Consider the following 10537-nt stretch of genomic DNA (forward strand, 5'->3'; position numbering starts at 1 on the left):
TTGAGACTGTTTTAAAAAAATTAATACCACAGCTCTCCTTATTTTGGAGATGCAACACATCCAAATTTAATAAAGCAGCGACACAGTTCACTGAACAAACAGCAAGTTATAACAGTGGAAGCATGTCTCCAGGAAGGAGCCATCTTGGAGTCGACGTATTACCGTAATGACCATAGAAAAGATGCACCGGATTTTAAGGCGCTTGGTGAGCTTTTAAGAAAATGGAAGACTTTATGGTGCGCCCAATATTGCGGAAAATATGTGTACCACATATGTTTACACAATACTTCAGTCCTGGCTGACACTGTTAACATGATTATGTGTGCGTACTATTTGTGTAAATAAACATAACATCAATGGCTACTCACTCTCATCTTTAAAAAGAATTACCTTATTACTGTATATAGATAAGATAAAACAAAGTGTTGCGTGCACAAAATAAATAAATGTTTCAGAAAAAAAAACTGTATAGACTTATCATAATGATATGGCTTGACGTCCTGTTTGGAACCCCAAAACGATGCCCTGGGTAATCTACGATCAATTTGCCCAAAGAATCTACCACACATCATTGTCATTTCTACTGACAGTTAACATTAGTATTACTGCACCTTATGACAAATGTTTTATTCAGAAAGTTACGATGTCTACAACGAGTAAATTATAGAATAACTAAGACTGTTTCATAATAGACTATTTTTCATAGCGATTAGCCTATAGATCTCATACCTGTCAACCTCGACTAATAGCTGCACTTATAAATGATTACAATTCCCCTTACAAAGCAACAAAAACATACAACGGCTTACCGTGCATGTGCACATCATGCTTTATCAATCCTACCGTACGCAACGATGAAAAAATATATACGATTGAGGATTACTTTTGCTGGTTTGCCATGACAACAGTAGCGATCGACGACACATTGTCGTTGGCTACCAGCAAGTGATACAATCTGGATTTGAGCCAAAATGGTCTTTGTGAGATCGGTTCACAATTTTTTTCCCTGTATAAAAAATGTAATACAACATACATGATTTGAAATGATTAAAAAAATGTATAAAATACGGGGAAAACATACAAGTTGACAGGTATGAGATCTCATGAGCAACTTCAGTACTTGCCTCGGAATCGTACCTCCCGTCGAATCTCTATCGTATTTTGTGCATACATCACACGTGAGCTTAGGTATACGCCCTTCTTCAGATGATTCGAATGAAAAATCTGACTGGCATTCCCATTTCTTAAATGTCGTAAGGAATACACCTTTCTGTGTTTTTTTCTTTCGCTGCCATCTCACTCCGTCATACAGCGCGTCATTCTTGGCGTGCGGACTAAAATAGCAACCCGCATGTGCACATAATGTTATCAGTTCCGCCCCCCCCCCCCCCCATGACAAAATGTTCTCGATGAGAAGAGCAGGCAGTGGGGAGCCTACTTGTCCCTCGGCGACTTTTGCTGCTGGGTACACCCTAGATCCTTGGAACAAGTGGAGAATGGTGTGCCTGTCAATACTGTCCATTGAGGATGTGGATGACATGCATTATTGGATTCCAATAACAGGTATGCTGCTGTTTGGTGTTAGCAGTTTCCTGATCTATCGCAAAATTCAACCGACGGGAGCGGCTCTATTGGAAATGAAGAGGCTGCCGGTCTAAGGATGGCATCGTGCGGATGTCCAACACTCAGACTCAGACAGTGCTCGACCGCAAACTGATGCGGCTTTGGAACGGCACTGCAAAATGGGCAACAACTTGGTGAAACTGGAATTTGTGCTCAAATATTGAAAGAAATCACGGATTTGGCTGATCGACACCATTTGAGAGACACAAACCACAGACTTCAAGGCTGTCTGGAATTCTTGGGCTGCCTGCTACCAAAAACAACATCTGCTATCTCGACCTCCCCCTGATGAAAGTACACATGGAAGCTAGTGCCCACCCCCTCCTTCTCGGCCATAGTCTGATAAGCCAGGACCGTCTCCATGAGATGACCTTGACGTAGCAGCTAGGCCTGTCACGCACACACAACTAGACGTTCACACGCAAATACAATCCCTTGTATCACCGCCTTCGTTGTTCATGTCTTGTGACCTGTTGTAATTGTCATATGCTTGTGCAGGAGTGGGTTTTTTGCCTAAAACAAACTATTCTCATTTTGAGGACAGTTTGAGAGTGTTTTTTTTATCTCCCCCTCTCCCTCCCCTCTGGTTTGTTCCGACTTTCGGGGTTGAGTGAACGCTGGCGCGTCTGGCTGCTCAACCCCAAATAAAATGTATGATGATTATTATTATTATTATAAAGGTCATATGTTATTGAAATAGCTTTTCCTCTGATCTAGTTTCTGAGTTCCATTTATTTAACCAAAGAAATTATATATATATACTGTATATATATTTTTGGTATATACAGTTGGTAAGGCATCGGTTGGTCAGGCATCGGTTGGTAAGGCATCGGTTGGTAAGGCATCGGTTGGTAAGGCATCAGTTTGGCGTACGGGAGACGGTGGTTCAAATCCCGCTTGGGGCAACAAAAAAAAAGCGCAAAACACCATCCAGTGTGGGTCCTTGGGCATGATCGTTCATGCTAGTGCCTACTTCATACAATATGAGAGACAATAAAACAAATTACATGCCGGCTCAGACGTCGCCTGGCCAAACAAGGTCTGCGTCATGTGCTGGGGAACTGCACCTTGATGAAAAATAGGCTACTGGAACAAAGCGGAGATGGGCGAGATGCGATAACATGGCTCTGTTGGAATGCTACTACTCAAGCAACCCTAGTCAGAGGGCTTACATGCAGAGAATGTGGGCTAAATGGTTACTTCAAAACCCACGGTCACGGTTGACCACGAAACAACTAGTAGCTCAGTGTTCCAACATCCACAAACGGCAACTGCTGTCACAACTTGACATTGATGAGGTACAATGCAGGTTCCATGGCGAAGGGCCCCAGGCTGCCAGATCAGAGGAGGAGGTCATACCAGAGATTGGGAGGCAAGCCCCAATGCATGCAGATGATGAGATTGGGAACAATCTGAGCGAGGCAGCAACTGACCCGAAAGCTAAGATATTGGCGAGAATGAAAGCTGGGCAACCTAGAAACCGATTACAACGGCTATGTGAAGTACCACCTGAAAGTCTCATGGAAAGTGTGAATGCAGCACTGAGGGTGATCCCTACCGTAACGATCACGGAAACCAATGAGCTGATATATGCTTCAGCATCAGTGATCCTTGAGATGCTTGGCTATAAGAGCAACCATGGAAGCCATGAGATACATTAACCACCATGGAAAAGACGGTTGGAGGCTAAGATCAAGGCGGCTCGGAAAGATGTGAGTCAATTGACGGAGGCCCAGAGAGGTGTGATGAAAAGGCCGATACCCGAGAGGTACATCCAGATGACCATACCTGAAGCACTTGAAACTGCCAAACAAAGGCTCCAAGTCTTGTCCAGCCACCTAAAGCGGTACACGAAAGAGAATGAGGCCAGACGAATAAACAGGCAACACAACCTCCGAAAGTGTACGCTCAGTGTCAGGGTCCCAACAACAGAGCTGACCCACCAAGACTGGAAACTGAAAGGTACTGGAAAGGCATATGGGGGAAGGAGGTTGCACATAACAGCAGTGCACAATGCTGGTGACCCTGAGAGAGGAGCACAGCAACCTCCCTGAACAGAACCTAGTTACCATAACAGTGGCAGACATACATGAAAGAGTCTCAGATATGAAGAACTGGACAGCACATGGCCCGGACATGGTCCACACCTACTGGCTAAAGAAACTCACAGCACTCCATGAGCGCCTAGCAGCACAAATGAACCAGCTGCTGAGGGATGGGACTCACCCAGGATGGCTAACCGAAGGGCGAACGATCATGATCATGAAGGATCCCTCAAAGGGTGCAGTCCCATCCAACTATCGGCCAATAACCTGTCTCTCCACAACATGGAAGCTCATGTCAGGCATCATTGCGGCTAAGATAAGTGGACACATGGATCAATACATGAGCGAAGCACAGAAGGGCATTGGTAGAGATACCAGAGGAGCCTAACATCAGCTCCTGGTTGACAGAACAGTCGCAGAAGACTGCAGGTCCCGACGTACCAACCTGTGCACAGCCTGGATTGATTACAAGAAAGCCGATGACTCGATGCCACATACATGGATCACTGAATGCTTGGTATTGTATAAGGTGAACAGGACCCTAAGAGCCTTCGTTGCGAACTCAATGAGGATGTGGAAAACCACACACTTGAAGCCAATGGCAAGCCACTTACCCAAGTGTCCATCAAATGTGGCATATACCAAGGTGATGCACTCTCCCCACTGCTGTGCTGCATAGGACTGAACCCCCTAAGCCAAGTAATCACCAAGACTCAGTGTCCTCCTCTACATGGATGACATCAAGCTGTATGTAAGAGCGAAAGGGACATAGACTCCCTGATCCACACGACCAGGATCGACAGCAGCGACATTGGGATGTCATTCGGGCTTGAGAAATGTAGTCGGATAGTGACTAAGAGAGGAAAGGTAGTCCACACAGAAGGCGTCTCACTCCCTGAAGGAACAATAGCAGACATTGAGGACAACTACAAGTACCTCGGTATACCACAAGCCAATGTCAACCTCGAACTGCCTCATACAGTAATAGGAATCATGTTTTTAAGACTGTATATATATATATATATATATATATATATATATATATATATATATATATATATATATATATATATATATATATATATATAATATATATATTGACATTCATCAGTGCTACATATTGCACACCTATATATGAACTTGCACACAATTATTTTTATTTTCTTATTTTCATAGTATTTATTATTATTATACTGTTCCACTCGTTTATATTTGATATTTTCCTTTTTTTTTTAAATCATGTTATATATTTCCTCTCCCTGGGCCTCCACCTTGGCATGGTTTGTGTCTCTCAGTGATCTTGGGAACTGACTGTTCTGGGGCTTTGTGCTCCTGCCAGCGTTCCTTTTGATGATATTTCACACACACCTTCAATTTATGTGTTATATTTACCGTCACTTGCAGATACAAGGCACATTGCTGGTATACAAGACACAATAAGATTTTTTTTTCTTTTCAATTTAAACAGAATTCCAAAAGACACTGCGCACAACCATTACAAATTAATTAATCAAACCTTATTGACAGAGTGCTTTGAATCCATGAAACTGCAACTCAAAATGCTTCACATACAGTATTTTCACGACTATAAGGCGCCATTAAAAGTCTTACATTTTCTCCAAAATGGACAGGACGCCTTATAATGCGGAGCATCTTGTGTATGCACTATGTTCCAAAATCTGACTGACAGCCGACACACTGTTTATATAGAGAAAAGGCGGAAGTGACTGTGGACAGGCATGCAGCAAAGAAGTCGGCCAATCAGGGAAGGGTGGGCGTGTATATATACATATATGGTGAGGGAGAGAGAGAGAGAGAGAGAGAGAGAGAGAGAGAGAGAGAAGGCAGACGTGAGAGAGGAAAGGCATGCGGGGCAGCAGTCCGCTAATGGGTGAAGGGTGTAAGTGGACGCTAAAGGGTCGCACCAAGCAGGTACCAACACCTGTATAGAGTGTGGCAATGTGCATTGTTGCAAAACAACCTCGGTTTGGGTTTCTAAGAACCCCCGAAAATAAATTCTACAAATAGACACGCCTACGAAGCTCAGTTCAAACTTCAAGCCATCGGTTATGCTTTTGGCATGCGTGCCCATCTCACAGCAGCGGTGAAAAACCAAGTCAAGCAATTGAACTCTGACCTTGCCGTTATTCCCGGAGGCTTGACTAAAGAACTCCAACCGCTGGATATTGGCATCAACCGGGCGTTCAAAGTAAAGTTGCGACCGGGCGTTCAAAGTAAAGTTGCGAACGGCATGGGAACAATGAATGATCGATGGCAAACACAACTTTACAAAGAGTGAGAGGCAGCGCTGGGCGAGTTACGCCACAATTTGCGAATGGATTGTGGCTGCTTGAACGAACTTGTCTGCTTGCACTGTTGTTCGAGTTTTTGGCAAAACCGGCACATTTCTGTGGAGCCACATGGCAATGAGAGTGACTCTGACAACGAGAGGGAACACGGCGTTTTTGATGGATTACCGGTAATTGCACAATTGTTCGATTCTGATACAGAGGATGAGGACGTTGGTTTTCTGGGTGATGATTGATCGAAAAATGTGAGTACATTGTACGATGGCTAAATAAAATACAACGGAACTCAGTTTTGCTTCCGTTGCCTTTTTAAAAACGTGTTTTTAGCTTGTATCTGTATGTCTTGGCATGCTACCGTATGCTTCAAGCTAACGTATTTTTAGCGTGCGCGCATGCATGCCGTATGTTTAAGCTGGCGTATGTTTTACCACTTTAAAACTGCGGCCAATAATACAGTGCGTTTTGTCTATGTGTAAAATACAGAAATAGCACCCATTAATGAGACTGCGCCCAACCATACAGTGCGGCGAATGGTCGTGAAAATACGGTAATTAAAATCATCCTCCCCACCATCCACAAGGACGCAAACACACAGCACGCAAACATATAGTACAGACGGGAAAAGGATTTTTAGGCTGGGAGTTTGCACTTTTTGCATTTTTTGCATTGGCAGCATTTTTTGAGGACACACCATCTCAAGAAGTAATTTTTCCCAGGACCAGATCGCAGGCCGCAGACACAGGCCACCAGCATTCGGTCCCCATGACAGCGGTGCAGCAGATGCCTGCAAGCACAGCGCCTGAGGACCCATGCGGCGAGACCAAGACCGACCACAGCACCAACATGGAAAATTATACACCATTGCTTTTGTAGTAAAAAACAAAAAGTCTAAACTTAACACAATAAGACTTTAGACTCTAACATAATTCTAAATCTAACATAAACAGCAGACTACAAATATCAGAGGCATGTAAAAATGAATACCATTGTGAATAATATTGAAAATATGTAAAAAAAATCCAGAGGATCTCAGAGCGTATGCAAGTTCATAGGTTAAATAAAAGGAGTTAAGAAAAAAAAGAAGGCACCAGACCATTTAGACATTAAAAGTAAATAAATAAATAAAACTGAAAAGTAACCTTCAAATCAATTCCGAAATACACAAGAAGCCTTTCACTTTCTCTTTCACCCACTGGTCTTCACAAAAGCCACATTCGTTCCACCTGAACAATCTGATGATATCCAATACCAGATGTCTATCAAAGCTCAACGTGGGATGGCACAATCATAGAGGTTGCTTGATATCAGGTTATTATTGTGGTTGTTTCTCCACACGTTGTCTTTTCTATCATAATATTTTGTCCCTTTATTTTGTGAAATAACATAATGAAAAAAATGTATCACACTATTCCCCTGAATACATTCTTTAAAATTGATCCATCCATCCATTTTCTAATCTTCTTATCCTCACAAGGGTTGTGGGCATGTTGGAGTCTAGTCCAGCCATCATGGGGCAGTTGGCGAGGTAGACTCTGAACTTGTTGCCAGCCAATCACATCCAAACAAACAACCATCCGCACTCATAATCACACCAAAGGACAATTTTGAGTGTTCAACCAGCCTGCCATGCATGTTTTTTTGGGGTGCGGGGGTGGGGGGAAAGGAAACCAGTGTACCTGGAGAAAACACACCCAGGCATTTGAGAGCATGCAAATTCCACACTGCAAGGCAGGAGCCGGAATCGGACCCTGTACCTCTGCACTGTGAGGTCCACGTGCTAACCGGTCACTCACTGTGTCTCCCCTTTATTATTGATAATATCCCTTTGTATCATGTTACAATGCAGTCGAAAATATTTAAGAATTTATTTAAAATCTGTGCAAATGCAGTTTTGTTTTTCATACCACTCTTGAGTTGGGTGTTTTTGCAGGTATTGCAAATGTGAGACCATTTCACTCTGTGGAAATAGTAAGTGTGGTTATGCCTAAAAGGATGAGGGTGATGTGTTGTTCAGGAAGGGAAAAAAAGTTCCTTTAAAAGCATGTAGTAACACGATCTCATTGATTCGTGGCTTTACTGGCTGCCAGTGCTTTAATGTACGTATCTTTCACGTCATCGTTTGCACAACCAGACAATGCGAAAGTAACATTACTTCCTTTGTTTTTCATTTCATTGGTGTCCAACGTCATAAAATCTATATTTTTGGATAGTTTGAATGATATGTAGTAGTTCTATTTGATTCTATTCTACTGCCGTATGCATAGTTTGATCACTGAATTCAATTCACTGCTCCAGACCATTATTCAGTACCAGCCATTTTCAGACTGTTTTTATAACCCGAAAGTCTTGGAAAAAAATTATTTAAAAAAAAGACATACCTGTGGAGAAACACAAAGATGTCTCGATTGAAGCATATTGATGCATTTCCTCAGAAAATGTGAAAGAAAAAAAAACACCCTCGACCAAGACAAAGTCACACAGAAAAGTTTACGCTTGGTCTTTGAACACTGACAGCTTCCCTGTCCCTGCTGAAACAACCACAAAGTGTTTCCATGCAAATACATACTTGCACATGCTGCTGCCTCTGCTTGTAGGAACTAGTCCTCAGGCGTGTGAAGTGTGCCCCATTACAAAATTTGTAAAACTAATCCAAATAAATCTGGTCTTCTGATGCTGAACATCTGATATGTAAAGGAGATGAGAGGTGTCTTACCTTGAAAAGCTGCTCAGTGAAGTATATAGTATAGTATATGACCCCGAGGAGGAGATGAAGAGTACAATCAGAAACAGGAGCGATTCAGATGGCTCCGCTCTGAGTGGGAGAGGGCTGCAGATTTAGTAGCCCACTCGGAACAGGCGTGGTGTACCCCAACAAAACAATCTGAGAGGGGAAGGAGGGGCATGTTTTTCACCACTCCCAGCACTATGACTGCACCCTCGCCGACAACGTTGCGAAGAGAATGACAGATGTGTGTTTGTGATGAGTGACACGATTACAGTCATAGTTGCACATGACAGATGGTGGTTCTAAAGTTAACTCACACAATCAATACAAATTCAGTGCATGGTATCTGCAGAAAAAATATTCTGAATAACAAAGCTCTGATAATTTGTTATGAAATATAATGGCATGTAGGAGAGGTTTTGTAACCTATTTCAGGTAAAGTTTGTGTCAATACACCAAATCTTAGCTATTTTACCAGTATATCTCACAAAATGGTCTTTTTAACTTTTGAATTGCTCATTCTGTAGAAAAGGCTCAGCTCATTCCTTTATTTATCGCGAGACATTCGTGTTGACGCTTGTACGTATCGCATTATTTCAGCACCTGTCAGTTCCGGGTTTGCGTCCTGACCAAGGTCATTCCGTTCTTATCGATTTCAGACTTTGTCCTTTCAATTCCTTTGTGCCGTTTACCTCATCGGCGATTCCCTAAGCCCTCGAGTACATGAACAAATGTGAATAAAATGAGTTGTATTTGTCCGGTTTAATTAGTTGCAACTGTTTTTTCCCCAAGATGGCGAGTCAGTGCTCTTCAAGAACCTTGCTTTTTTGTTCTTTTTGTCTTTTTGTTTTGTCACGTTTGTTGTTTCATTGTGTGATCAACTGGTTAAAGGACACTTTGATTCTCTCCTCTTTCATCTCAAATTGCTTCAAACAACAAAGCGTGTGCAACTGCACGGCTGTCCGTGTTTTACGTGTTTATGTGTTGTGTTTATTATTTTACTTTATGTTAACTGTTTTGTTGAGCGCTTTGTTACAGCTGCCGCTGTTGTGAAAGCGCTATATAAATCAGCATGTATTGTATTGTACTCGTGTTCGCGAGTGTGCTAGCCGCATTAGCACGCTAGCATCGGGCCACCACGTTCGCGAGTGCTACCCGCATTAGCACGCTAGCATCGGGGCGCCGCGTTCGCGAGTGTTATCCACGTTAGCATTGGGCCCCCGCGTTTCGCGGAGATTACCAGTTAATACAGAGGAATCGTTTACAATTATAGGTTAAGTTGTGTTAACGGTGCGATGTCTGTAGCCCCTTCCCGTTCTGAAGACGACCGTGTGTATTTTGTTTTACAAATGTGTGTCGGCCTTCATTTCATTGTTCATTCAGTGTAGTTAATTCATGTGGCCCCTAGATGGTGCCATTACCCTGCATTTAATTTGTTTTTCCTTGGTTGCATTCAGGAATATGATGTTATTATAACATTGAAGTTTCCTTTTCTCACATTTATAGACTCGATTCCTTTTCATTCGTCTATTCCTCATCATTCGTCGACCTCCCCCCTATTCAATCAACTCCTACTTGATTCCTCTTCATTCGTCGACCTACCTATTCAATCACCGAAACCTCTTCAGCCCTCTAAGCGTCCCTCCTCAACCAACTATTGTTTGTATTTCTCTGTATTCATTTCAACCCCCCCCCCCCCCCAGTAAAGAATATTGAAACACCCCCTGGAATTCCTGTCCCTTCCTACCTGTGCTCTGACCGACACACCGTCGAGTCTATAGTTATCTCCTTAAACGAATCAGTCCGATCACCTCCCCAACACATTCTTTTTGAAG

General features: G+C 42.8%; 1 protein-coding gene across 4 annotated transcripts in view; it reads right to left on the reverse strand.

The window, feature by feature from the left end:
- entpd3 (ectonucleoside triphosphate diphosphohydrolase 3) overlaps positions 1 to 8889 on the reverse strand; it is a 51169-nt gene extending 42280 nt beyond the window's left edge. For 2 of the 4 annotated variants that reach the window (XM_052064753.1, XM_052064751.1), the window contains exon 1: positions 8691 to 8884. The gene's annotated coding sequence lies outside the window, so the exon portion shown is untranslated. Of the gene's footprint in view, positions 1 to 8690 lie in introns of all 4 variants that reach the window. The other 2 variants (XM_052064752.1, XM_052064754.1) reach the window with 2 other exon arrangements.
- Between the last annotated feature and the right edge of the window lie 1648 nt (positions 8890 to 10537).

Source organism: Hippocampus zosterae, chromosome 5 (assembly GCF_025434085.1).
Source record: "Hippocampus zosterae strain Florida chromosome 5, ASM2543408v3, whole genome shotgun sequence".
Lineage (NCBI taxonomy): Eukaryota > Metazoa > Chordata > Actinopteri > Syngnathiformes > Syngnathidae > Hippocampus > Hippocampus zosterae.